The 24217-nt window shown below is 38.3% G+C and overlaps 1 pseudogene; it reads right to left on the reverse strand.

Annotated features, from left to right (window-relative positions):
• Positions 1-1047: 1047 nt before the first annotated feature.
• LOC122119912 lies at positions 1048-24197 on the reverse strand (annotated as a pseudogene).
• Between the last annotated feature and the right edge of the window lie 20 nt (positions 24198-24217).

Below are 24217 nucleotides of genomic sequence, written 5' to 3' on the forward strand. Positions count from 1 at the left end.
GGGAGCCAGGCACTGGTGGCTCATGCCTGTAATCCTAGCTACCCAGGAGACTGAGATCTGAGTATTGCCATTCATAGCCAACCTGGGAAGGAAAGTCTGTGAGATTCTTTTTTTTTATTGTGAATATACTGTACAGAGGGGTTACAATTACATGGGCAAGATAGTGAGTACATTTCTTATCAAGCATTGTAGCCTCCTCCTTTGTTTACCCTTCTGTGAGATTCTTATCTCCAATTAAACACCAACAACTTGGAAGTGGCACTGTTGCTCAAACTGATAGACCATGAGCCTTCAGTAAAAAAAAAATAAATACATAAATAAACCTCTGTCATCTACTGATAAATATGACAAAAATATTATAAATGACAATCTAATATCTGCATATTTATACTATGTTAATAGAGGTGATTAAGCAAGGAAAAATTCACTGGTATACCCAGCCATGGTTGTCTCAACTGCTACTATATTGCCTCTACAACTTTCATCAAATATTAGTACTTAAATTCAATACACTGTGAGACAACACTGAAGAGTATTTTTATAGCATCTACCTAGCCTTTCCTACAAGTGAAAAGACAGAGAGGGGAAGGAAGGGCTGAATTCTGAAAAATATACTCAGGAATATTTCAAAAGGCAAATGTGTGAATGGTATTATATAACTACTGAATACAACATACTCTAATGGGTATGGAAATCTGGTAACAGGAAATAATAATGGAAGGTATTAGACAGCTAAAAAATATGATATAGGGAAGAATTCAATTTATTTAAATGTTTTGAAAAGTGAGAAATCAAGTAAAACAGGAGAAGAAGGATAATATACTAATTGGGGGTGGTAGTATTAAATGCAGATTGAATTGGAAGAAAATGTATAATACATATAGACTAAAATTCACCTTAAGATGGTGATAGTTATAACTTGGCCACTACTTAACAAACAATACCTAATTACTCATTGAAATAGTTCCCATAATAAACTACTAGCTTAAGAGAAAATGGTGTTTAGTTCAGACCTCCTATACTTTGATCAAACACACAGGGTTAATCTTACACCTTATTTTGCTGTTTATGTGTTTTATCCCTGAAGCCAAGCAGAGAATTTCCATCTGATTTTATCAAGATAATGTAGCACTTATGGGCAAAAATACAGCCCAGAAGCCCTCCACTGGAAGCCAAAATAGAGAAGACCTCAACAGCCACCATGACCTTCCCCTTGGCACTATGGTAGACAGGCAGGAAGGTGAGCCACACACTGCAGAACACCAGCATGCTGAAGGTCAGGAACTTGGCTTCATTGAAGGCATCGGGCAAGTTCCTGGCCAGAAAAGCCACAGTGAAGCTGGCCAGGGCCAGGGTTCCCAGGTATCCCAGGACACAGTAGAAAGCAGTAAGGGAACCCTTGTTGCACAGGATGATGATGTGGCCATGTTCAGAGTGTGCATCTGTGTCAATGAAGGGAGGAGAGGTTCCCAACCAGATTCCACAAAGAGTCATTTGTATCAAAGTACAGAAGGGAATGATGAAGTTAGGAGCCCCTGATACCAGCAGCCACCTCATCCTTCTCCCTGGAGAAGTGGCCTTGAAGGCCAGAACCACAGTCACCGTTTTGGCCAAGACAGTAGAAACAGCCACAGTGAACACAACTCCAAAAGTGACCTGCTGCAGGATGCAGGTGACTGTGTCAGGGCGACCAATAAAGAGCAAGGAACAGAGGAAACAGAAGATGAGGGAGATGAGCAAGATGTAGCTGAGAGCCCGATTATTGGCCTTGACAATGGGAGTGTTTTGGTACTTCACAAAAACCCCAAGAACAACTACAGTGAGTGTAGACAAACAGAGAGCCATGCAGGACAGGGCCATGCCCAAGGGTTCTTCATGAGCCAGGAATCTTTCAGACCTCAAGAGGCACTGGCTTCTCTCTGTGTTGGCATACAGATGACTTGGACACTTCACACACTGCTCCATATCTGGTGAGTAAGATAACTATTAGTCTGCTTTCAATGATACACTTTCTTCAATTAAAATTAAAAACTCCCTTAAAGATAAAACTAACAGCCAGGCACTGCTGGCTCACACCTGTAATCCTAGCTATGCAGGAAGCTGAGATCTGAGGATCACAGGTCAAAGCTAGAGCTGGCAGGAAGGTGCATGAGACTCTTATGTCCAATAAACCACCAGAAAAACTGGAGTGGCACTGTGGCTCAAATGGTAGCACACTTGCCTTGAGCTGAAGAGCTGAGGGACAGTGCCCAGGCACAGAGTTCAAGACTCCTGACCGACAAAAATAAAGAAAAAAAAAGATAAAACTAACACGTCAGTGTTTGTGATCATAAAAGCATTGCCAATTAGAGTAAGAAATGTTCAAAGTTATTGAGATTCCACCTCACCCCAGTTAGAATGGCCACTATCAAGAAAACTACCAATAACAAATGCTGGCAGGAATGTGGCCAAAAGAGAAATCTATTTAACTATTGGTGGGAATGTAAACTTGTTCAACTACTCTGGAAAGCAGTATAAAGGTTCCTCAAAACATAAAACTACCCTATAACTCAGCAATCCCACTCCTGGGCATTTATCCAATGGAACAGAAACAACACCACACTAAGACTAACAACACAACCATGTTCATTACAGCATTGTTTGCCATACCAAGATATAGAATCAACCCAGATGCCCCTCAGTGGATGAGTGGATCCAGAGAATATGGTATATGTACACAATGGAATTCTACTAATCTATCACAAAGAATGATATTGTACCATTCATAAGGAAATGAAAGACTTGGAAAATAGTATATTAATCAAAGTAAGCCAGAGCCAAGGAAACATGAGTTTTGTGGTTTCCTTCATTTATGGTAGATATAATGCACCTATAAATCTACAAATAAACACTAAATTAGATAGATAGACAGACAGACAGACAGACAGACAGACAGACAGACAGACAGACAGACAGATAGATAGATAGATAGATAGATAGATAGATAGATAGAGATAGATAGATAGATAATCATTCACTGTGCTTATTCATCCAGTGTGTCATTCATTATATATGTATGTATATAAGAGAGAGAGACAGACAGACAGAGAGAGAGAGAGAGAGAGAAAGAGAGACTAGGACATGATAAATGTCTAGGACTCTAGACAATCACACACTGAGGCCAAAGGAGGATATGGACAGGAAGGATTGACAAAGGTTCAGTAGCTATGTGCATATGATCATATAAAATAATATTTTATGATGACCTCCAGCCAAAGGAAACAAGAGATTTTTTTAGTTGCTGTTGTTGCTGTTCTTGGTCTCTTTTCCTTTTGTCTTGTTTGTTATTTTGTTTGTGAGACAGTAAAAGTGGGCACTGAAAGGCAGAACAAATACAAGAGTGGTACTCGGTGGACACTATGGAAAATGAACTATAAATCTTTTGGGTGAGGAAAGGAGGGAAAAAGTAAGAGAGAATGAGGAAAGGGAAGACATCACTCTAAGAGAATTGTACTCATTACCTGATTCTTGTAACTGTAACCCCTCTGTATATCAACTATGTAATAACAAAAATAAAATTTTTTAAGAATATTCAGTGTTGTTTTATTGTACTCTTTTCTAACACATGACCTCAACCACACTACCACAGTGTTTTTTCAGTCACATTGAACCTTTTAGCTTAGTGACTATCGTACATATTGATAAGGTGCCATTTTTGTCATTTTTAATACCACAATGATTTTCCACACTATTTTAGGCTGCTATAATGTTCATTTTAGCACTCTGTTTACGGTTCCCTAAGCCCCATTGAAAATTGTGGATATGGCTTACACTTTAGTAAATATCTCTGTGAAATATTAATAGAAACCCTGGGGAACGTCTTTGAATCCATGACATATTTTTGTCTCTCCTCCTTACCTGTGTAGTGGTGGGAAACAGAAAAACCACTCTGAGAAGTTCTAACATCATGCTATGCACAACACTTGTTTATTTCTAGGCTTGGGCACTGTCCCTGCACTCTTCAGCTCAAGGCGAGCGCTCTACCGCGTGAGCCACAGCACCACTTCTGATTTTCTAGTGCTTTATTGGAGATAACAGTCTCACGGACTTTCCTGCCCGGGCTAACTTTGAACCAACATCCTCAGATCTCAGCCTCCTGAGTAGCTAGGACTACAGGCATGAGCCATTGGCTCCTGGCTTCACTTGTTTATTTCTTAAACCAAACCCAGCTTCTGAGCACTTCCTCTGTGGCAAGAGCAGTTCTATGCACTGGGTACATGATCCATGTTTTCCTTGATTTGTAAAATGCAGTCTGGAAGAACATAGAGATCCTGTCCTTAGTAAGGCTTTGTATTTAATATTATGACCAAAGTCTAACTTCCATTCCTAAGTATCAAGAAGTGAGTTTTCTTCAAATAACCATGCATACATTGGGCTAGAGAAAAAAAATGCCAGATGTAATTCAAGGCCATAATTTGTGTAATTTCAAGGAGCAACATCAATTGTTAGAAAAGGGAAGCTTTGGCTCTGTAATCTTGATTTCTTTTCACTGGGAATAATAAGGGAACATTACAGAAAATATCTACTTAAATCATGGACTTACCTGACCCATTAGAAATCTCATCCTCTGGGCAAGGGATACAATCAAAGCAACAGACAACCTCTTCCTCCTGAGGGGATTTCCTGAATCCAGGATCACAATTCTCACTACAAACTGAGTGAAGAATCTGAGGAAAATCAGATATATGTTGGCAATTCTTCAAACTTTTACCTACCGCTCCAAAATAATTAGGTTTCCTTAGCAATTGGGTCATTAAAAACAGTTTCTATATACTTATCAATCAGTTGATTGGATACTATCAGAGATTCCATGTGATGATCCTCAAAGGCCTATGTGCTATAGTCTTGATCTGTAGCCCAGTGTACTATTGGGAAGTGTTGAACCTTTAAGAGGTAGACCCTAATGCTAAAATAGTCATTGATAACCAGCCCTAAGGAACTCTTGGAATTAGCTGTGTGCGTGTGTGTGTGTGTGTGTGCGTGTGTGTGTGTGTGTGTGTGTGTGTGTGTGTGTGTGTGTGTGTGTGTCCGAGTGTGTGCTGGTCCTGGGGCTGGAACTATGGACCTGGACATAATCCCTGAGCTATTTTGCTCAAGGCTAATGCTCTACCAATTTAGACCATAAGTCTATTTCCAGTTTTTGGGTTTAATTGGAGATAAGTGTCACAGACTTTCCTGCCTGGTCTGGCTCTAAACCCCAATCCTTAGTCTCAGCCTCCTGAGCAGCTTAGATTACAGGCATGAGATACTGGTGCCCAGAATATTCATTATTGTCTTCTAATGATTCCTGAAATAGGAAAACCCTCACTGAAGCTGTCAAAGCATTCCCTAAAGTACAGACATGCTCCACACAGGATCATGTGAAGCCCATGCTCATCATCTCCTCCTCTCTGATTTTCAATTGCCAGGAAGTGAAAATCTTATTCTGGTACAGTCTTCTTGGATGATTCCTGTCCCTCCTGATGCAGACATCAAAGATCAAGTCAACCTGGACTGAAACAGCCATAGTATGGGGCAAAAGGAACCTTTCTACTGTATAACTTGATTCCTCAAGTATTTTGTCACCATATTACAAAACAGTAATTACATGTGTTCAGATTTTCTGATAATAAATAATTTAACACTTAGAAACATAGAATTTGTATATTCCTTTTCCATCTAAGAGTCACCAAATAAGAAACTTCATCAAGCTAAAAATAATTATCCAATGCTGGATAGTTAATAAGAACAAGGGGACTTAAAATCTAGGGATTATTTTGCTTCTATGCAGTACTCCTCATTGTGGTCAGGTCTAACTCACCTCAGTAGTTCCTATGGTCCACTCTATCATATCTTCAGATATTGACAGTTGAAGACCATGTGGAGCATATGGAGAAAATAGTCCTACTTTCACCTTAAGTTCAAGACCTTCTGGAAAATTCCAGATGTTCACAATATCATACTCTGCTTCTAACTTGTCTTTCTCATCCAAAATCACTTGGTCTCCAACAGGATTATGAAATTGGATCTTCTTCAGAAAAGGGTGTAGCTAAAAAAGATACATGTTCTGGTGAAGTGAATTCAAGAATTAGGACAGAAAAAATTCTACAATGCCCTTCATTGTCTTTAACACTTCCTTTATAAGTCTAGCTTGACACATGAAATAGAACAAAAGTCTATCAAAGACTAACAATGTTTCTGAGTGCTACTCACTCAGGAAAGGATCATAAGGCCCCTTTTCAAGACAAACCAGCTCCATGCAAGTAGTCATGAATGAGACTGCTCTAAGTTGTATAGCAGAAGAACTACTCATTTTGTGAATAGCCAGGAACTTTCAGTTGACTAAATTAGTACAACCTAAAGTGGAATTAAAATAACTCATTTCTTTTTATGACTATCTCAGGATATGACTTTTTATGACTATCTCGGGATATGGTTAAATTGGTAGTACCTAAGGTGGATTTTAACAAACTCATTGCTTTTTAGGTAAATATTTATAAACAGTTTCTCTTAGGATTTTAAAAATTTTTAACATTTGTCAATTCACTTTGTTTTGTGTGTGTCAAATCCAACAAACTAGACCTTACCTGTGCAGGGGAAGGAACCATCCCTTTCCCATTTCCCTTTAGTGGCATCTCTGTTTGATGAAGAAGCATCTTGTGAAGGGCATGGGCCACAGCATACACAGCATTGTATATATTATAACTCTCTTCAGACATGGCCATTTCAAAAATGTGTCCAGGCAGCCATTCCAAGGAGGCATCCTGGGGACAGTTCTCCCATGTTCCACAATCAGACTCAGAATATGAGCAATTGAAAGAGAGAAACCACATCCTAGCAAGGTAAAAGTCTTCTAGATAGTTAGAAGGATTAATTCCCCTGACATAATTCTTAAACCCAGAAATGTCTGGATGGTGATGTGAAAACATGAGAGGAACATGGAATGAGCCTAACATGAAATGCCTTCTACTGATAGATAAATCACTCTGTGAAGTCATAAGCCAAACTTTGCTTGACACTAAAAACTGCCCAAAATACAGCCTTAAGTTTAGAAGGTATTCGTTATCGCCATAAATGATAAATACATTTGCTGATGAGTTATTAATTTTTCCATGGATTTTCAGGCTGCTAAATACCTGTGTAAGGATAGTGCTTGGAATCACATGCTCAAAGGCTACACAGACTCTGTTCTTGGCCATCTCTTCCCTCAATTCTGGAATTATCCACAAACCACTTTCATCTAGTGAGATCACCAACCCCACCCAGTTCCAGCTGAAATGAAGCATTAAGGAGACCATGGCAATGGCTAGTGATGTGTCCTTTCTGGCCATCTGATAGAGAGAAGGAAACTTGCTTTGTTCACTCAGGACAGGATCTAAAGGCCCACAGGTAAGCTACAGGGAAAGAAAATTGGGGAGTTTACCAATCTTCACAATCTCAGACTTGACTTACATTAACAAAGAATTAAATGGGTGGAAGGAAGGGTTTTTCTTGTAGTTTTGGAAAAAACAAATTTTAATTGTTTTAAAATAGCTGTACAAAGATATTTTATTTGAGCATGTCAGTTTCTGTGTGCAATGCCTGTCTGTGTAACTGTTTCTATTATTCCCCCAATCTATACCAACCACATTCGTCTCCTCATTTTATTTTACATATATACTTGAATATTATCACTGTATTTGCCATCATTCATCTCGTCATTCCTCTGTTCCACATACCATTCCCATATACTTACCCCTATTATCAGGTGATACATGTTTTCAACCTCCTGATGTTCATTTTTTACCTTAATTACACCATACTTCAGTCAGCACATTCATGTATACGTGCTAATGCCTGTGTGTTTTCATATTTCATGTTTATATTTTAAAGCTAACTTCCATATGTGAGAGAAAACCTGCCCATTTTGTCTTTCTCAGCCTGACTTCATTCAGGAAATGAATTCACTTATTTTGCCAGTCTTAATGCTTAAAACCAAGTATTGAGCACTGTCCCTGAGCTCTAGTGCTCAATGCTAGCACTCTACCACTTGGAACTACAAGTCCATTTCTAGTTTTTTACTGGTTAATTGGATATGAGAGTCTCATGGCATTTCCTGGCAGTGCTACCTTCAAACAACAGTCCTCCTTCAGTAGCTAGGATTACAAGAATGTGCAACCAGTACCCAGATAATTTCAGTTTTTATCCATTATTTTTTTCACTTCACATTATTAAAGTTATTTCCCACTTCCAGATTGTTTTCTACAAAATTATTCAACAGACTCTCAGATCTAGGTAATCCCCTAGTCTGCTCCAACTTCCCCATTCTCTCTTAACCAATGGAAACATGGATATCCCATTGTGTTTGTGTGTTTAGCTTTGATATGATAAAATCTGATGGGTTTCTTTTTTTTTTTTGTAAAGGTGTGGTTTTTTAAAAAAATCTGATGGGTTTCTATATCTTATCTCTTCCTATCATCTGCAGAAACACCACAGAAGACATCTTTACACATCTGCATCCCTCCCATCCTCACCTGTGGAAACCTATAGAGTTCCAGCAGTGTTCCATTCTGGGCAGATGTTATTCCTGATATTCCTGTAAGTACTGCTACAGACTTACTTTCTGTCATGCAGGTATAATTAGGGATCTTGTACTTCCCAGAAAGCCAAGTAGAGGGATTGTCAAGTGTTGACCAAATTCTGAAATCAACATTATAGATATCAAATCCCAGAGTCATGTTATATAAAAGATCAGGGTTCTTGTTGATTTCCTCAACAGCAAAAGCCAAGGCCAGAACAAACTGGTAGTTCTTCGAGATAGACCTGCACCGTAGACATCAGAAATTTATCAAGAGTAATTCAAAATTCATCTTCAACTCAATGCAATGATTTTGATGAGTTGAATGTTTGTCTGCAAAATGAATATATTGAAATAGTACAGCCTTCAAGATGGATTAGTAATGTAGTGTCCAGAGAGGATGATGCTCTAATGCTCAGAGAGGATGATTATTCTCTCTTTCATATGCAATACACCAAAAAGTTTGCTCTCTATTAAAAGTGGAATAGGTTCTCATGAAACACCAAATATTTTTGCCTTGATCTTGGAGAAACTAGCTCCATGTGTGTGAAAAACAAATCTTTGTGTTCCAGCCACAGAGTTTATATTACATGGTTTTGTGGCAAGTGATGGGCTCATTTGAGGAAGATCCTTCAGCTCTCCCCGGAGACCCACCACCTTCAACAGCTCTTTCTGCACTAGCTATCCAGAACAAAAATGCAAATATCAGGAGGCAGATCTTAGTTCTGATTTAAATAGTAGAACAAATAAGACACCTTAAAATGCAACAGAAAGTAGTTTCCCATGTTAACTCACTTGACTAAATTTCAAGAAACTAATGAAGAAAGGAGCTTCCAACTTGAGGGATGGGGAAAGAATTGTCATGAAATGAAGCCTTATGCTGAAATCCCTGTTCCAAATCCCCCATGGCAAAATGCAGTTTTGGAAAATGCCTAGATGATCACTACTTGCTTGCTGTACATTGAGATAGTGGAAAGGAAAGGATACAGGGAGTAAAGAGGATCAAAGTCCATTTACTCTGTCTCTCCCTCCATCCTTTTCTTCCTCCATCCCCCCTCTCTTTCTCTCTGTCATATAAACAAATAACAGCATAATGAAATGCAACACACTATTTGAAAAAAGGAAGTGATTGAGGTAGAATGTTACAAGTGAGAGAGTGAACTTCTCCAGCAGTTCCTATGTGCATGTGTGGAATTAATAAAAATGGAATTCCTTGTCATTGATTTATGCTGTTTGAAAATAAATTTTAACCTAGCCCATGTAACTGTAACCCCTCTGTATGGTATTTTCAAAATTAAAATAAAAGAAAATAAATTTGTAAAATTTAGTAAGAGTGAACGAAAGGAAGTGATTGTCCAAAGAGAAATATACTCATTACCTGACTTTTGAAATTGTACCCTCTCTTTTTAATAGTAAGAAAATTTTAAAATGCAAAAAACTAATCTTAAACAGATAAAACAAGAAAATAGTGAGCTTGAGGAAAATCTAAAGAGATTGAAAATATTCATGTGGAAAACTAAACCAAAGGAAGAATTGTAGACATGAAAAATATTTGTTATATCGGGGCTGGGAAGGTGGCTCAGTGGTAGAGCGCTTGCCTTGCATGCATGAGGCCCTGGGTTTGATTCCCCAGCACCAAATAAGCAAAAAGAAAAAATAGCTGGAAGTGGGGCTGTGGCTCAAGTGGTAGAGCGCTAGCCTTGAGCTGAAGAGCTGAGGGACAGCACCCAGGCCCAGAGTTCAGACCCCACGACCGGACCCAAAAAAAAAGAAAGAAAGAAAGAAAAGAAAAATATTTGTTATGGGGCTGGGAAGGTGGCTCAGTGGTAGAGCGTTTGCCTTGCATGCCTGAAGCCCTGGGTTCGATTCCTCAGCACCACATAAGCAAAAAGAAAAAAGCCGGAAGTGGCGCTGTGGCTCAAGTGGTAGAATGCTAGCTTTGAGCTGAAGAGCTGAGGGACAGCACCCAGGCCCAGAGTTCAGGCCCCACGACTGGACCCTAAAAAAAATTGCTATAAATTGGCAAAAAAAAAAAAATAAATGTCACTGCTGTTGAAGTTTAGTAAATGGCAGGATAATGTAAAATGCTTGTTCAAAGAACAGAATAAAAATTATTTTATTACATGAAGAAATGTTCAACATCCCTAGCCATAAAAGAAATGCAAATCAAAACAACATTGAGATATCACCTCACCCCAGTTAGAATGGCAAAAATCAAGAACTCTAACAACAACAGATGCTGGAGGGGATGTGGACAGAAAGGAACCTTACTTCATTGTTGGTGGGAATGTAAACTTGTTCAACCACTTTGGAAAGCAGTATGGAGGTTCCTCAAAAGACTTCACATAGAACTCCCCTATGACCCAGCAATCCCACTTTTGGGCATTTACCCAAATGTTTACAAACAAGACCACACTAAAGCTACCAGCACAACAATGTTTATTGCAGCATTATTTACCATAGCTAAGATATGGAACCAACCCAGATGCCCCTCAGTAGATGAATGGATCAAGAAGATGTGGTATATATACACAATGGAATTCTATGCCTCCATCAGAAAGAATGACATTTTCCCAATTGTTAGGAAATGGAAAAACTTGGAAAAAATTATATTAAGTGAAGTAAGCCAGGCCCAAAGAAACATAGGTCCCATGGTTTCCCTTATTTGCAATATCTAGTATATGTATGAGTCAAGCGGAAAAGGTCAGGTAATGTAATGTCAGGAAAATGAACCCTTAGATGTGTATTTTAATGTTTTTTTCTTTCATGCATGTGTTTCTAACGCATTTATAAGATTATCTCTTTGTTGCTTTTTATGTCCCTCCCCCACAGTATAACCCCTGCTTTCACTATATTTGATGTCAGTGTAACTTGTGGAGGAGATGGGGAAAAACCAGTTGTTTAAGGACACAGGTGGACCTATTGCAACAATGAGAAGTACAAGTTGACCAAAACGAGCTTTACAACGTCGGTGCGGGGGGGGGGGGGGGGGGGGGGGGGGGGAGGGGGGGAAGGAGAAGGATTGGGATTGGGGGGGAGGGGGGGAAAGGATGTGAAGGGTAAACCAAAGGAGGAGGCTGCAATGCTTGGTAAGAAATGTACGCATTATCCTGCCCATGTAATTGTAACCCCTCTGTACAGTATGTTCACAAATTAAATTAAAAAAAATTATTTTATTGTCATTGTAGAGTTGATATAGAAAACAGTCATAGTTACATGAATCAGGTAATAAGTAATGAATACAATCTTTTTGAATATTGTCTCCCTTTCTGTACCTCTGTCCCAGTTTTTCCTTTCCACAAGACATAAAGTTAATTTTCCACATAGTGTCTAATGAATATCATTGTTCTGTTTGTTCACCCTTGTTCCACTTTTTATATGCCCTTCTTTACCCTCCCAAATACAAACAAGACAAAGGTAAAAGAAAAAATAGCAACAATGGCAACTAAAAAGTGCCTCTTGAAGTTTTGTGTATTGTAGAGCAACATAGCTTTTGTTTGTGCTTAGATAAATTTGTAAAATGGCCTGTTGTATCTAATTTTACCACTGTTTCATCCTTTGTCTGAAACTGATGATCGGTGAGACATTTACATAGAACAGAAGAGTAATGTGATTTACCTGTAAGTCATAGTCAACTTTTCAATGTCAAGACTGATGTCTTGCATATGGATACTACAAGGAAAACAACTTGAAAACTATGAAAATGGTATGGGCTGGGAAGGTGGCTCAGTGATAGAGTGCTTGCCTTCCATGCATGAGGCCCTGGGTTCAATTTCTCAGCACCACATAAGCAGAAAAAGCCAGAAGTGGCACTGTAGCTCAAGTGGTAGAGTCCTAGCCTTGAGCTGAAGAGCTCAGGGACAGCACCCAGGCCCAGAGCTCAGTCCCTACAACCAACCAAAAAAAGAAATGAAAATACCAATTTCCAATGATTAAGCTTTTTTGTAGAAAAAATGTCAATAATTTGTCTTTCATTTGTATATGACTTAAGAATGTTTTCAAAACTAGTACCATAAATAAATAAATAAAAGATAAAAAGTGCCTCTTGTTTCCTTTTCTTGGCATTTATTTCATAGATTATTATATTATATGATCAAATGCACATAGCTATTGAGCCTTTCTCAACCACTCCTAAACATAACCTTCTTTAGTCTCATTGTGTGATTGTCTAGAGTCCTATGTAATCTATCATGTCCCAATGTGTGTGTGTGTATATCTTTATTTATTTACTTATTTAAATTATTTACATGTGTTTACTTGTAGATTTATGGGCACTTTTTTATTAACACAAATGAGGGAAACCATGCAGCCTGTGTTTGTTTAGCTCGGGATAATTTTGCTTAATATAATTTTTCCAAGTCTTTTCATTTCCTTAGGAATGGTGCAATATCCTTCTTTCTGATGGATTAATAGAATTCCATTGTGTATATATACACAATTTCTTTTTTTAATTTTATTGTATTGTAAGGATGATGTACAGAGGGGTTAAAGTTACATAAGTAAGGTAATGAGTACATTTCTTGTGGAACATTGTTATCCCTCCTTCATTTACTCCCATGTTCCCTCTCCCTCCCAATTTCTTGATCCATTTTTTTACTGAGGGACATCTAAGTTGATTCCATACCTTGGCTATCATGAACAATGCTGCACTGAATATGGTTGTGCTGGTGGCTTTAGAGTGGCCTTGTTTGTGGTCCACTTGGTAAATGCCGAAGAGTAATTGCTGGCTCTTACAGAAGATTTATGTTTACTCTTTTAAGGAACCTCCATACTGCTTTCCAGAGTGGTTAAACAAGTTTACATTCCCACCAAGAGTGTAGTAGAGTTCCTTTTGGTCACATCTTTAAGTCTTTAGCCTATTTATTGACTAAGTTGTTTTGTTTTTTGGTTTTTGGTTTTTTGGTCGGTCGTGGGGCTTGAACTCTGGGCTTGGGCACTATCCCTGCATTCTTCAGCTCAAGGCAAGCACTCTACCACTTGAGCCACAGCACCACTCCTGGTTTCCTAGTGGTTTATTGGAGATAAGAGTTTCATGGACTTTCCTGCCTGGGATAACTTTGAACTGCAGTCCTCAGATCTCAGCCTTCTGCGTAGCTAGGATTACAGGCGTGACCCGCCAGCACCTGGCTGAGTTTTTGAGGGTTTATTTGGTGATGGATAATTTTTTGAGCTCTAGGTGTATTTTAGATATGAGGTCCTTGTCTGGTGTATAGCTAATAAAGATCTTCTCCCATTCTGTGGGCTTTCTATTTATCTTGCTAGCTATGCCCTTTGCCACACAGAAGGTCTTCAGTTTGATACAATCTTGTTCATCCAGTGTTTCTCTAATTTGTTGCGATTCTGGATCTTTATTTAGAAATTTTTGACTGCTGCCTAGAAGCCCTAGTGTTTCCCATATTACTTCCTATAATATTTTAAGGGTATCTGTCCTTTCATTGAGGTCTTTCATCCATTTAGAGATGTTTTTGGTGCAGGGTGATATATTTGTATCTAGATTCAGTTTTCTGCATGTAGACAGCTAATTTTTGCAAGCACCATTTGTTGAAGAGGCTGTCTTTCTTCCAACCTGTGTTTTGGGCTCCCTTATCAAATATTAGATAGGGCTTTTTTTATTTGTGGGCTTTTTCTGGGTTTCTATTCTATCCAATTGGTCCTCGGGCTATTTTTGTGCCAGTACCAAGCTGCTTTATCACTATGACTTTGTAATAAAGCTTGAAGTTTGGTATTGATATTTCTCCATCATTTTTTTCTTCCTGCTAAGGATTTTTTTTGCTAGTCTGGGTCTTTTATTATTCCATATCAATTTTTATTGATTTCTTTATCTCCTTAATGAAAGTTGTTGGGATTTTGATGGGTATTGCATTGAATTTGTATATTGCTCAGGGCAGAATTGCCATTTTTACTATGTTGATTCTCCCCATCCAGAAGAAGGAAGGTTTTTCCATTTCCTTAAATCTGCTTCAATTTCTTTTTTCAGAGTATTAAAGTTTTCACAACAGGGGTCTTTCACACCTTTGGTTAAGTAAATGATTAGGTATTTTTTTAAGTCTATGACAAATGGTGTTGCTTTCCTGATTTCAGCATCACTCTTCTTATTGTTGGCATACAGGAAGGCTACTGGTCTTGTGAGTTCATCTTCTACCCTAGTACTTTGTCAAAGTTTCAAATCAACTCAAGAAGCTTGGGTGAGGAATCTCTAGGGTTCTTTAAATATAGGATCATGTCATCTGCAAAGAGGGATAGCTTTACTGCTTCTTTTTCTGTTTGGATCCTCATATGTTTTTCTCTTGCCTTATTACTCTTGCTAAGAATTCCAGCACAGTTTTGAAGAGGAGTGAAAAGAGTGGGCATCCTTGTATCATGCCTTAATTTAGAAGGAATGGTTTTAATTTTTCTCTATTAAGCATAATGCTGGCTGTTAGTTTGTAATACACAGCCTTTATTATATTGAGAAATATTCTATAGATTTCTAGCTTACTGTACATAAAAGTACAAATATCCATGGTTAGGAACATCAAAGGTTAATAGAACTTTTTTGTCAGTTATGGGGGATGAACCCTGACCTGGATACTGTTCCTCAGCTCTTCAGCTCAAGGCTAGGGCTAGTGCCCTACCACTTGAGCCACAGTGCCACTTCTGGCTTTTTTTCTGCTCATGTGGTACTGAGGAATTGAACCCAGGGCCTCATGCATGTGAGGCAAGCACTCTACCACTGAGCCAACATCCCAGCCCCATAAATGGAACTTTTACAATGACATCTCTTATGATCAAGATCTCATAAGTGAAATATATAGGAATATACAGAAGATTCTCAAGTCTGCAAGAAAATATGACCTTGATTCCCTAATAGCATACTTCTCTCAGTATAGTCCACATAGGCCAGGAGGGCATGGAATGAGAGCTATATAATTCTGAAGATAACAAGTATAAATTATCCACAAAGAATATGGCACCTAGGAAAAATATCCTGCACAAATGAAGGCTAGATAAGCATGTTCCCAAACATGCAAAACTAAGAAAATATATTTGTAGCAGATCTACTCTAGAAGGTATAATAAAGGAAAGTTTCCAATTGAAAAGAACCATTAATATGGAAGGCAACAATGAGATTACAAGACATTATGTTGAAAAATGAACTTCACAACTTTGGCGTGGTCAGGGAGGAGATGGGAAGGATAAGGGAAAACAAAGGAAGAGGCAACAATGCTTGATAAGAAATGTACTCATTACCTTGCTCATGTAATTGTAACCCCTCAGTACGGTATTTTCACAATAAAATAAATAAATAAAAACAAAAATATATAGAAATGGATCATACTTACTGGTAAAAATGACTATACAAACATAGTGGCAATGTTCTACCATGTAAATGTGCTAGTTCAAACATACATATATTTCTTACAAAATGGAAAATATTAGCATATTTCTAATATTCAATATACAAAAATGTAAAATCAGATATATAATACTTGAAATGATGAGAAATATGATCCATGATCCAGTAACAGAGTTTTCATTGTACATACTTATATTTCATTGTACATACTTAGTTTTGGGTTTTTTTTCTTTTGAAACTCTGGGTTGAACTCTGGGCCTGGGTACTATCTCTGAGCTTTTTTGTGTCCTAGGCTAATGCCCTGTGACTTGAGTCACAGCACCACTTCCAGTGTTTTCTGAGTACTTATTTGGAGATAAGAATCTCAGGGAATATCCTGCCTAGGCTGGCTCTAAACCATGATCCTTACATCTCAGCCTCCTGAATAGCTAAGGTTACAGGCATGGGTCACTGGCACCCAGCTCATATTTGCTGCTTTAATTATATGAAGAGATTTCGCTGTGACTTATTTTACATTTACTTAATGGATTTTGACCATAGTTTGCTTTCTGTGTACATTTTCTCTTGTTCTTTCATTTGGTTTTCATTATTATCATCAAGGATAATGGTTATAATTACAAAATAATTTGCCGTAATCAAGTATATTTTAAGCTTCCTATAACCACAAATGGAAATCCGTAATAGACAAAAAGGAGTAAGAAATCAAAACAGGCTGGGAAGGGAAGGGATAGTAGGGGAAAAACAAAGAAGGGGATAACCAGGCTAGATAGGAAATGTACTCATTACTCGTGGAACTGTAACCCCTCTGTACAGTATCTTTACAATAAAAAAAAAACTTTTTTAAATCAAAACAGGAGTTAGAGGCATTGATCTTGTGGTAGGGCTCCTACCAATGAGCAAAACAGTTTGAATCTGGCCTTAGACAAAAAAAAAAAGAGATCAAAATAGATTACTAGGGAGAGGCAAGCTACCATGAAACCCAGACCCAGAGCTTCCACCTCCATACTGCTCAACCCTTAATCACCACAACTGAATGTGTTGGCCATGGGAACCAGCAAACTACAGCACATACATACAGAGTTCTGCCACAGCATCGCTGGACAGCCCTTAACCTGTTCCAGGATCAGTGAGTACCCCACAGGGGACACCCTTCTGCCCCTGCCACAGGAACTGTGTGCAGGCTCCAGCAGCCTCTGAAGCAAATCCCACCTATAACTGCTCCTGTGTGCCCCAAGTGGGAGGTCTAGCAGCCATCACCCAGGGTCCCTAGATAATGGAGCTGGGAATCATGCATAAACTTGCACACCTGGAAGAGTACCACCAACCCACTGGGAACTGACAAGCAAGTGTACCCCAACTGAGATCCTAAGCCGCCTAGGCCACTGGATTCTGACTGATACCATGAAACATGTGTGTGCTCCAGCAGCAACCCAGGATAGAACTCCAGTGAGAGTGAAGAAGAAATGGAGAACAAAAGATTAAAGAATTATGAGCCAAGTGTCTGTGGCTCGTGCCTGTAATCCTACCTACTCGGAAAGCTGAGATTTGAGGATCACGGTTCAAAGCCAATCTAGACAGGGAAGTCCATGAGACTCTTATCTCCAATAAACCACTAGAAAACTGGAAGAGGCACTGTAACTCAAGCGGTAGAGCACTATCCTTGAGCTGAAAAGCTGAGGGACAGCGCCCAGACCAAGTTCAAACCCCACAACTGACAAAAAAAAAAAGGCAGAATTGACCAAAGTAATAAAAAAAAAAAGAGTTACAACAGCAATTTCAAAAGTACAAAGAAGAAATATCAAAGGAATTCCAAGACCTAAAAAAAAGATTCAGTCAAAAATAGACACATGCTTCCTTAAAAGATGAAATTAACACTATGAGAATCGATATGAAAACCATTACACATCTCTTGGTGATTATATTAAGGTTCTGTGGGTTTTCAGCCTTACAAGGGGCTAATAAAAGACAAGTAGCTCTTGGAGCTATTTTTTGTAATTATTCTATAAATCTAAAATTATCTCAAAATACGAAGTCAAAGAACTGTGTTCCCCAAAGTCCTTTAAGTAGACAACAGGAAACTTTAATGGTTTGAGAGGGCACAAATACAACACAAATTTGAAATGTATTATGATATTGAAATTAGTTATCATTTACATAATCCTTTTACTCTGTTATTGTACATTCTTCAAAATGCACCTATGCCTCAAACTTGGAACCAGTCAGTTAGTAGTCAGTGGCCTCTGAGTCTTCACAGATATTTAGTATCTGGGGACAATTTTTATCACAGCAAGTATACCTTCAGATTGTTGATGTTTTGCTACTTGTATTTATTGAATTTGCATTTTTGATGTTATAGCATGCATTCTTTTCACAACCATGCATCAGTAACTTCAGAAATTTGTAGGGTATAAAATTTGAGACAGAAATGTTCATGAATTACCTCAGAATTGCTAACACAAATGTAAACTGAGAAGAGTAATCTATTAAAAGGAAAAATTGCAGTAACTATGTATTGTTGAAAGTTAAGTTTTAATAATTTGTTGCATTAGTATGTTGTCTGAGATGAAACTCTATATAGAGTATCTCAAAGAAGGAAATAACAATGCTTGATAGGAAATGTACTCATTATCTTGCTCATGTAACTGTAGCCCCTCTCTACAGTATTTTTACAATAAAAATGTATTTTAAAAAAAAGAGTAGCTGCAAGAACTATGATGTTTTCTTTAATGGCATTTCCACAGAATGTTTCAGGACATATTTAGTAAGCTGAGAGTATGAATAAAAAAATTACTACCACAGATTTTGTGTCCAGAAACCTAGGCTAAATGCTAGAGTTGTGTAAATTCGGAAAATAAATTAATTTCTAAATGCCTAACTTGCTCACTAATAAAGTGGGGGTAATGAAATACTTAAATCACAGTTGTAGTGAAGATTAAAATAAATAATACTTAGAACAAATAAGAACGTTTCAATAAGCATCTAACAAGAAGAGATATTATTGCTTTCATTATTGTCACTGTATTATTGTGATATTGGAAAAATTACCTGTAACAATGTACAAAAAAGTTGAAAAACTTAAAAAATAGACTACTAGTGAACTCACTTATGAACCATTGAGTCAAGGGACAAAGAATAGAAAAACCTTTAATGAAACTAGAGTACAAGTCACATAATGACACTAAGGAGAAGTGATCTATCATCCGTGACTAGGATCAAAAATGGATGAAATTCTTCATTTAAAAGATATGTGACTGAAGCCAAGCATCTGTGGCCCTCCCTGTAGTCCTAGCTACTCAGGAGTCTGGGATCTGAGAATCATGACTTTTCCTGCTCAGGCAAGCAAAGGCATGAGACTCTGATCTCCAGTTGGCCACAAAAAGCTTGAAGTAGAGGTGTGGATCAATAGTAGAGGGCTAGGCTTGACCAAAAGAACTCTGGACCTGCACCCAGGTTCTGATTTCAGACCCCAGTACCAACATATGCCAAACTCTATGCTACCTCTAAGAACCACAGTTCACCTTTAAGAGCTCTCATACACTGCAAGGAATGCAGACAGCTCGTGCAAGTGGAAACCAAAAGAAAGCAGGAGTATCCATAACACATGTCAAATAGACTTTCAACACAATGAAAAGTGACAAAGGTCACACTTCAAAGACAAAAGAATCAAATCACCAACAGGACTTAGCAGTTTTAAATGTATGTTTACTCACTGTACAAGCACTTCATTCCATGAAGGAAATAGCAAAAGAAAAAAAGAGAGAGAAGGGGGTCCCCAGTACAATCGTCGCTAAACAATGACTGGAGAGATTATTCAGACAAAAGCACAGAGATTCATCACAAAGATGGGGCTGGGAAGTTGGCCAAAGAAATTACACCTTAGATCAAGTGAGCCTCACAGCTACACAACATATTAAACTAAGGAAAATAGGTCTAAGTATTATCACCTTGTTCTCACAAGCTACCATGGTGCCTAGCTGGGTGATGGCGTGTTTTCTCCCAGCTTCAAAAGCCTAGAGGTGAGACAAGCCATCCTTTCTTTGCAGATGCCTTGCTCGGGTGATAGAGCAAGGAGGGCTCTGATCTGGATGATATGCAAATGTATCCAGTTGTTTAGACCCAGAGGGAAAAAGCCATGCTCCTGGTGCCTTTGTTTTGTTGGGGTTTTGTCATCACCCAAACATGTGGATTTTATATTTAAAAGCTTGGGGTACCCACTGTGCAGGGCTGCAGGGCTTTGAGACAATAGTCTACCTGCAGATGCCGACTTTCTAATAAAGATTCTAATTCTCTCTCAAAATGTGGCTTCTCTGTTTCTCATGATTGGGTTCACCTTACAAAGATGGTTACAACAATATCACCCAGTTTATGAATAGGACAGCTCTTCTTCACTCATTGAACATTTTTCCTGATAGATTAAGGGAGATGACCCATAACCAATCTCAAAATATAGAGAACATTGGAATTTTCTTTAACATACATTGAGACTACTTAGACATTACAAGCATGAGACACCAGCATCTGGCTTTTTTATCTTTAAGTAATTGGTTTTAATTTAACATGTCAGTTTATAAGTAAAATGTATCTCAATATCATCCCTTCCATTGTTCTTCCCCATCCTTCCCAGCCCCATCTATACAACCAAGTTGCTTGACTCCAATGGAAACTATAACAGTCATTGAACCTTACCTGCATTTCAAGGAACTGGAAAACAACCAAACTCCAAAATTAACAGAGTGAATCAAATAATTTGATAGGAGTAAAAGAAATTAAGATTAAAAACACAGATATGGTTTGACAAGAAATATACATTGCTGCCTTATTTATGTTACTGTAACTCCTATGTACATCACCTTGACAATAAAATTAAATTTTAAATTTAAAAAAACACAATAGTAATCAATAAAATAAAGAGGAGGTTCTTCAAAAACAAAAGGGAAAAGTCATTGACTAGACTATGAAAAACAAAGCCATTAACATGAAATCAGAAACAGAAAGATTAAAAAAAAGAAAGAAAAGAAACAAACACAAAAGATCGTTAAAGATATTTTCAGAAAATGACATGTCACTACATTTTATAACATGGAAGAAATGGCATGGAGCACTTTCCAAAGCTAAAATAGGAAGACACAAAAACAATACATTTGGAAAATATGCATTTTATGAACTTCAGTCAGTAATAAAAACCTTGTCAGCCGGGAGCGAGTGGCTCACGCCTGTAATCCGAGCTACTCAGGAGGCTGAGATCTGACGATCGCTGTTCAAAGCTGGCCTGGGCAGGAAAGTCCTTGAGACTTTTATCTCCAATAAACCACTAGAACACCAGAAGTGGTGCTGTGACTCAAGTGGTAGAGCGCTCGCCTTGAGCTGAAGAGCACAGGGCCAGCGCCCAAGCCCAGAGTTCAAGCCCCGACCAAAACAAAAAAAAAACTTTGTCATGGACTGAGAAGGTGGTAGAGTGCTTGTTTTGTATGCAGGGGGCCCTGGGTTCAATTCCTCAGCACCACATAAGCAGAAAATGCTGGAAGTGGCACTGTGGCTCAAGTGATAGAGCACTAGCCTTGAGCTGAAGAGCTGAGGGCAGTGCCCAGCCCCAGAGTTCAAGCCCCACTACCGACAAAAATATGTATTTTTTAACGTTGTACTGGTTTTTCATCGTTGAATTGTTCCAAATAACATTCAATAGCTGCTAAAACTCATTTTTCTTATTTTGAAAGACAGCAAGTGGCAGGAATTTCTTAACCACATCTCATAACTCCAACATTACCCTAAAACCAAACCAGAGAAGGAAGTTAAACTATAATAACTATATTTGATGCCTATGATAAACATAGTGGCCTATATCCTCATCAATATACTAACAAGCTGATTACAACACTAATAGCCTGTTCTGCATGAGCACGAATTGAAAAATGAATTACAATCTTATACTCTTAAAGTTTCAGCTCTAAAGGAACAATTACCAGAATCTTCACTAGCTAGTCAAGAAAAGAAAACTACCCTGGTTTTCCAAAGATCTCAAAAAAAAGTGGAAAAGAACAAAGAATCTAAATAATAAATGAGCAATGATTTGGACAGGTCCCAGAAGAAGCAATACAAATTACTTAAAGATACCCAAAGAAATGTTTGACATCCTTCAACAGAAATGAAGTGCAACTCAGACCTACATTAACATTTCATTTGGTATCAAAATAGAAGTCATGAAGCAAACGAATAATGCTGTAACGCATAGAAAGGAACCTCTTACATTGTTGTGTCTGTAAACATTTGGGCAAGCAATATAGGCATCAACATGGAGGTTCCTCAAAATTCTGAAAATAGGTTTACATTTGAATCCTATCCTGCCAGATTCTTGTGTAAATATGGAAGATCAGAGGATTTCAGTTGTAATCAGCACAAGCAAAATGGTCTTGGATTCTCTGGTTTATCAGAAAAGGCAGGATTATAGACATAGCTCCACAAGTAGAGCACCTGCTGTGAGCAAGGAAGCAAGGGGAGACTGCAATGCCTCGTGTTCAAGTCACAATATGTGTGCACAGAGAGGGAGGAGGAAGAGAAAGAGAGAAAGGGATGCAGATGGTGAACAGAGGATTGATACAACATGTTTGGGCTTAATCTTCAGCAAAGTATAAATCTAACAACATAATGACATCATCTCACAAGGTTAAGAATAGTTAATGTATGGAAGACTAAGAACAAAAGGGGCTGGTGAGGAGTTGAAGAAAAGTGAATTTCTGCACTCAGTTGGCAGAAATGTACATTGGTCTAGACACTGTGGAAACTTTTGTTTGAGAACATCAAAATTAAGTCAAAGCCCCATATGATTCAGTAACCTCAGTGATAGCTGCATAACCAATGGAATACAATTAATACAGTAAAAAGGCACCATCACTGCCATGTTCTCTGTATGATTAGTAACAGTCACTGATAAACAGAAATTACCTGTAGGTCCATCAATTAATTGGTGGATAAATTTGAAGCTTTAACTTTTCTCAGCAGTGCTGTGGATTGAACTCAGTGCCTTGCACTTGGTATGCAGGACTTTCATAGGCACAATCTGCTCAGGACTTTTCACCTTTGTGATTCTTTTGAACAAAACTTTATTCCTAGGATTGCCTAAACAGTGGGATTTCTTTTTTTTTTGTCAGTCCTGGGGTTTGAACTCTGGGCCTAATCACTGTCCCTCAGCTTTTCAGCTCAAAGCCAGCGCTCTACCACTTGAGCCACAGCACCACTTCCAGTTTTCTGATTGGTTTATTGGAGATAAGAGTCCCATGGACTTTTCCTGCCTGTGCTAGCTTTGAACTGTGATCCTCAGATTTCAGCCTCCTGAGTAGCTAGGATTTCAGGTATGAACCACTGATGCCCAGCTTAGTCTGAAAGACTAACTGCATCTCTACAGTAAGATCAGCAGAATATATGTCACTCCATACTTACTAAACAAAACTTCTCAGACCTCTGGCCTATGGGGTAGGAAAGGTATCTACAGCTTCAAAGTACAGAACTCATGCCACTGACTCAAGTTGTTAGTAATAACATCACTTCATCTTCTGCAAAGACAGATGGGGTGGAAGAGATAGAGGGATGCTGGAGTGAATTGGAGAGTTCACAGCCCTGGAAAAGAGAAATCACATGGAAGGAAACCAGTCCTCTCCTATTAACAGATAGAAAATCTCTCCTAAATAGATGAGCATACACAAACGTATTAACTGAAATGTGATAGATTCAAGAAAGAACTCAAATTGTGTAAGTGCTTAGATCGGCAAAGCCAAATTTAAGAACAAAAAAAAAAAAAAACAGGGAACAAGTATTTGAAAGGAATTGGGTGAGAGGAAAAGGATGAACAAATGAAGAGGAGAAGAGGGAGAGAACTCAGTCAAGAATCCATTGTATATCTTACAAAATTAAGAAGAGAAAGGAAAGTGATAGGTAGGAGAGGGATACATGAGAATGTGGAAAGGGCAACATTGATCAAGATACATTACACTCATAAACAGCTGGGTTAAATGGCAACTCCTTTGTAAAACTATGTAAAGAAGAAGATGGTGGTAATAATAATGATTAAAGATGTGTCTACTTCAATAAACGTCAGGGTAGAGGATACAGAGAACATTGATGTTTGCATCCAGAATTACCACAGTCATTTCCCATTGTGGGCACAAAACAGGAAATGGAAATCAAACAATAAGTTGCTTACCGTGTGTTCTCTTGCTTTGGAGTATCACTGAAACTTTCGCTTCCCAAACCGTAGAGAGGAAAAAATCCAGCAATCATCATGTCTCCATCCATGTGTGCTCTCTCTTGCATTC

This window comes from Dipodomys spectabilis, unplaced genomic scaffold (genome assembly GCF_019054845.1).
Source record: "Dipodomys spectabilis isolate Male_0828 unplaced genomic scaffold, ASM1905484v1 ptg000173l, whole genome shotgun sequence".
Classification (NCBI taxonomy): Eukaryota; Metazoa; Chordata; class Mammalia; order Rodentia; family Heteromyidae; genus Dipodomys; species Dipodomys spectabilis.